Raw genomic sequence first — 6000 nt, forward strand, 5'->3', positions numbered from 1 at the left:
CCCCCAGATGAATTTCCCTTATAACATCCTATCATTGTAGAGCTGCCCCTTACCTATTCGTAAGTACGATGGAGTTCCCCGAAGAAAGGACGACAACTTCATCATGATGCCTTGCAATAAAGAATTGAAGACATCAACGAAAGGGATTAACTTCTTCGAGAAGATCCGTTAGAATTTTGTAACTAGACCTCCCCCCCCCTTTCTCTACCTCTTAAATCTCGGGACGAGATTTCTTGTAGAGGAGGAGAATTGTGACGCCCGGATAATTAAGCTACAGTAACCCTCTACTAGTGATGCCGCGTCACCTAGATTACTGTGACAAATCTCGCGTTAGTTCGAAACCGATTCAAATTCGAATTCAAAATCAAGTCAAACATTAAAGGTTTTCTGATATTAAAACTAAAATGTTCGGGTGGTTCCAAATAATTCATAAGTAATTATGGTGGAGGAACCACACTTTTATAAAAGGCATAAATACTCTAAAATGTTTTGAATAGTAGCAAAAACAATTAGTTGAATTCCTTGTACAATAAATAAAATATTAAACTATTTTATTTAGTTACCCAAATTAATGTGGCAGTAGTATGTATAAGCAATACCAATTTAGGAACCATTGGTGTATTTTGTAAAACTAAAATAAAAGAAAACTACACATAAAACAGAAAAGAAAAGTAAAAAGAAAAGGCAAAGCAAAAAAAAAGAAAGAGAGAAGGCCCCCCCCACTGGGCTTCGGCCCAGCAGGCCGGCCCAGTCGACCACCGGCCCAGCCGGCCACTCCCCATATCCTCACTCCACCCCGAAACCCTAACCGAACCAACCCCCCTCCCCCCTCACTCCCTCGTCTCTCCCTCTCCCCCGATCCAGATCGGATCGGGGCTGATCCCCCGGTCGTCGCCCGGTGCCGCCTCACGGCGCCCTTCTCCCACGCTCGTCGCCGTCGACCGCCTCACCTCGCCGCCCTCGTCGTCGACCCCTCCACCGACGGACCCCCCTCCCATCGAGCATCGTCGCCGCCCTGGCTTCGCGGGACGCCGCGCCCGAGGACCCTGCGCCCGCCCCCGACGCGTCCTCGCCGGCGCCCTTCCCCACCGGCCTGCCTCCTCAACCTCCCTCCTACGTGGATCCGGTCGGGGGTAATCGACGCCCCCGACGCCCTGCATCGACGCCGGACCACCCCGCCGGAGCTACCCGCCGTCGTCAGCGCCGCCTCCCCGTCTACGCCGCCCCGTCCACGGTCTCCTCCTCACCGGCCGACCCCGCGCCCACTGCCCCGGACCCCACGAACCCCCCCCCTGTGAGGCCTCGCCCCTCTCCACTCCCCTCTGCCCCTCTCCACGAACCCCGTCGTCGCGCACCCCCCTTCACGCGTCCTGGCCGCCCAGTGCCCGCGCTCGGCCGCTCGGTCTCGCCCGTCGCCGCGCCGACCCGTTGCTCCTCGCCCCGTCCGCGCTTACCACACGCACCACCCTGACGGCCGTGCTCCCGCGCACCCCGTCTACCGTGGCCGGCACGTCCCCGGCCGCCTCCGCTCGCGACCACCGAGACCCCCGAGGCGCGCTCACCCTCGCCTCTCATGGCGTCGGCTGCGAGCCCCCCGCACCAGTTAGCCGCGGCCCTCCCCGTGCTCTGCCCGGTCGCAGCCGCCGGAGCTCAACGCCGGCGTGCTGGAGCCCGCGCCCTCCAGCCGCCCCTTGTTGCCCGGTTGGGGGCGCCCCCGCGGGCTAGCACCCGTTCGGGCTGAGCCCCTGCGCCCGATCCGCTAAGGCCCCCGGGGCCAATGACAAGTGGGCCCCGCCCAGAGAACATTTTGATAAAAAAATAATAATTAGAAATAATAATAATAATAATAAATAATGAAATTAATTAATTAACTAATTAATTAACTTAATTAATTCTGATTAAATTAACCAATTAAAATTAATTAACCTAATGATTAATTAACTTAATTAACTACTGTTAATTAGCTAATTAATTAGTATGACAGTGGGGCCCACCCCCTTAATTAATTATGATTAGTTTAATTAACCTGTTAATTAAAATGTGTCACTGACCAGTGGGACCCACTGGTCAGGTTGACCAGTCAACTCTGTTGACTGCTGATGTCAGCATGACATCATGCTGATGTCATTAATTCATTTTCGAATTAATTAAATAATTAATTAAATTCCAGAAATTAATAAAATCTTTAGAAAATCATATCTTTTAATCCGTAACTCGGATTAAAATACTTTCTACATGAAAGTTGCTCAGAACGACGAGACGAATCCGGATACGCAGTCCGTTTGTCAGCCACACATCCCTAGCATAGCAAACACGCAACATTTCACCTTCGGTTCATCTGTCCGAAAACGCGAACACCGGGAATACTTTCCCGGATGTTTCCCCCTTTCGCCGGTATCACATAATACCGCGTTAGGACATACCTAGCACCGCGTATTGCCGCGTCTTGCTTTGTGTTGCATTTGATTGCTCTGTTATTTATTGTGTTCCCCCTCCGTTACTCCTTTCCGGTAGACTCCGAGACCGCTGCCGATGTCCGTGTGTTCGACTACATCGAAGATGACCCCTCCTTGCCAGAGCAACCAGGCAAGCCCCCCCCCTTTGATCACCAGATATCGCCTACTCTTTCTCTATACTGCTTGCATTAGAGTAGTGTAGCATGTTACTGCTTTCCGTTATTCCTATCCTGATGCATAGCCTGTCCTTGTTGCTACAGTCATTGTTACCATTACCCTGCTATCCTAACTGCTTAGTATAGGATGCTAGTGTTCCATCATTGGCCCTACATTCTTGTCAGTCTGCCTCGCTATACTATTGGGCCGTGATCACTCGGGAGGTGATCACGGGTATATACTTTACATACATACATACTATACAGATGGTGACTAAAGTCGGGTCAGCTCGAAGAGTACCCGCGAGTGATTCACGGATTGGGGGCTGAAAGGACCTTTGTCCCGACGGCCCTCTGTGTGGATCTTTGTGGCGGAGCGACAGGGCAGGTTGAGACCGCCTAGGAGAGAGGTGGGCCTGGCCCTGTTCGGCGTTCGCGGATATTTAACATGCTTAACGAGATCTTGGTATTTGATATGAGTTGGCTACGAGCCTATACGCACTAACCATCTACGTGGGAGTAGTTATGGGTATCCCGGTGTCGTGGTATCAGCCAAAGCACTTCAGACGTCAGCGACGGAGCGGCGCGCGCCGGATTGGACTGGAACGCCTGCTAGGCTAGGTCTGCTTCAGGCCGCCCTCGCAACGTGCAGGTGCGCTATGGGCGATGGGCCCAGACCCCTGTGCGCTTAGGTTTAGACCGGCGTGCTGGCCTCTCTGTTTTGCCTAGGTGGGGCTGCGACGTGTTGATCTTCCGAGGCCGGGCATGACCCAGGAAAGTGTGTCCGGCCAAATGGGATCAAGCGTGTTGGGTAAGTTGGTGCACCCCTGCAGGGAAGTTAATCTATTCGAATAGCCGTGATCTTCGGTAACAGGACGACTTGGAGTTGTACCTTGACCTTATGACAACTAGAACCAGATACTTAATAAAACACACCCTTCCAAATTCCACAGACAACCCAGTGATCGCTTTTCCACAGGGCAACGAGGGGAGGATCGCCGGGTAGGATTATGCTACTGCGTTGCTACTGGAGATGCTACTTGGAGATACTACTTGGAGGACTTCAATCTACTCTCTTCTACATGCTGCAAGACGGAGGCTGCCAGAAGCGTAGTCTTCGACATGATTAGCTATCCCCCTTTTATTCTGGCATTCTGCAGTTCAGTCCACCGATATGGCCTTTTACACATATACCCATGCATATGTAGTGTGGCTCCTTGCTTGCGAGTACTTTGGATGAGTACTCACGGTTGCTTTTCTCCCTCTTTTCCCCTTTCCCTTCTACCTGGTTGTCGCAACCAGATGCTGGAGCCCTGGAGCCCGACGCCACCGTCGACGATGATTCCTACTACACTCGAGGTGCCTACTACTACGTGTAGGCCGCTGACGACGACCAGGAGTAGTTAGGAGGATCCCAGGCAGGAGGCCTGCGCCTCTTTCGATCTGTATCCCAGTTTGTGCTAGCCTTCTTAAGGAAAACTTGTTTAACTTATGTCTGTACTCAGATATTGCTGCTTCCGCTGACTCGTCTATGATCGAGCACTTGTATTCGAGCCCTCGAGGCCCCTGGCTTGTATTATGATGCTTGTATGACTTATTTATGTTTTAGAGTTGTGTTATGATATCTTCCCGTGAGTCCCTGATCTTGATCGTACACGTCTGCGTGCATGACTAGTGTACGATTAAATCGGGGGGCGTCACAATTTCATACCTTGTAACACAGCCAAGAACTCTTTCTTTCACTGTTCCATTTTTGAACTACTTCAAAATATTGTCAAGGTATGTACTCATTGAAAAAACTTATCAAGCGTCTTGATCTATCTCTATAGATTTTGATGCTTAATATGTAAGCAGCTTCACTGGGGTCTTTCTTTGAAAAACTTCTTTAAAATACTCCTTTATGCTTTGCAGAATAATTTTACATTATTTCCGATCAACAATATGTCATTCACGTATACTTATCAGAAATGTTGTAGTGCTCCCACTCACTTTCTTGTAAATACAGGCTTCACCGCAAGTCTGTATAAAACTATATGCTTTGATCATACTATCAAAGCGTTTATTCCAACTCCGAGAGGCTTGCACCAGTCCATAAATGGATCGCTGGAGCTTGCACATTTTGTTAGCTCCTTTTGGATCGACAAAACCTTCTGGCTGCATCATATACAACTCTTCTTCCAGAAATCCATTCAGGAATGCAGTTTTGACATCCATTTGCTGGATTTCATAAAATGCGGCAATTGCTAACATGACTCGGACAGACTTAAGCATAGATACGAGTGAGAAACTCTCATCATAGTCAACATCTTGAACTTGTCGAAAACCTTTTTGCGACAATTCTAGCTTTGTAGATAGTAACACTACTATCAGCGTCCGTCTTCCTCTTGAAGATCCATTTAATCTCAATGGCTCGCCGATCATTGGGCAAGTCAATCAAAGTCCATACTTTGTTCTCATACATGGATCTCATCTCAGATTTCATGGCCTCAAGCCATTTCGCGGAATCTAGGCTCATCATCGCTTCCTCATAGTTCACAAGTTCGTCATGGTCTAGTAACATCACTTCCAGAACAGGATTACCGTACCACTTTGGTGCGGATCTCACTCTGGTTTACCTACGAGATTCGGTATTAACTTGATCTGAAGTTACATGATCATCGTCATTAGTCTTCCTCACTAATTGGTGTAGTAGTCACAGGAACAGATTTCTTGTGATTAACTACTTTTCAATAAGGGAGAAGGTACAATTACCTTATCAAGTTCTACTTTCCTCCCACTCACTTCTTTCAAGAGAAACTCCTTCTCTAGAAAGGATCCATTCTTAGCAACGAATGTCTTGCCTTCGGATCTGTGATAGAAGGTGTACCCAATAGTCTCCTTTGGGTATCCTATGAAGACATATTTCTCTGATTTGGGTTTGAGCTTATCAGGATGAAACTTTTTCATATAAGCATCACAATCCCAAACTTTAAGAAACGACAACTTTGGTTTCTTGCCAAACCACAGTTCAGATTGTGTCGTCTCAACGAACTTAGATGGTGCCCTTTTAAACGTGAATGCAACTGTCTTTAATGCATAACCCCAAAACAATAGTGGTAGATCGGTAAGAGACATCATAGATCGCACCATATCTAATAAAGTACAGTTATGATGTTCGGACACACCATTATGCTGTGGTGTTCCAGGTGGCGTGAGTAGTGAAACTATTTCACATTGTTTTAACTGAAGGCCAGACTCGTAACTCAAATATTTTACCTCTGCGATCATATCATAGAAACTTTTATTTTCTTGTTACGATGATTCTCCACTTCACTCTGAAATTCTTTGAACTTTTCAAATATTTCAGACTTGTGTTTCATTAAGTAGATATACCCATATCTGCTCAAATC

This window comes from Triticum aestivum, chromosome 6A (assembly GCF_018294505.1).
Source record: "Triticum aestivum cultivar Chinese Spring chromosome 6A, IWGSC CS RefSeq v2.1, whole genome shotgun sequence".
Lineage (NCBI taxonomy): Eukaryota > Viridiplantae > Streptophyta > Magnoliopsida > Poales > Poaceae > Triticum > Triticum aestivum.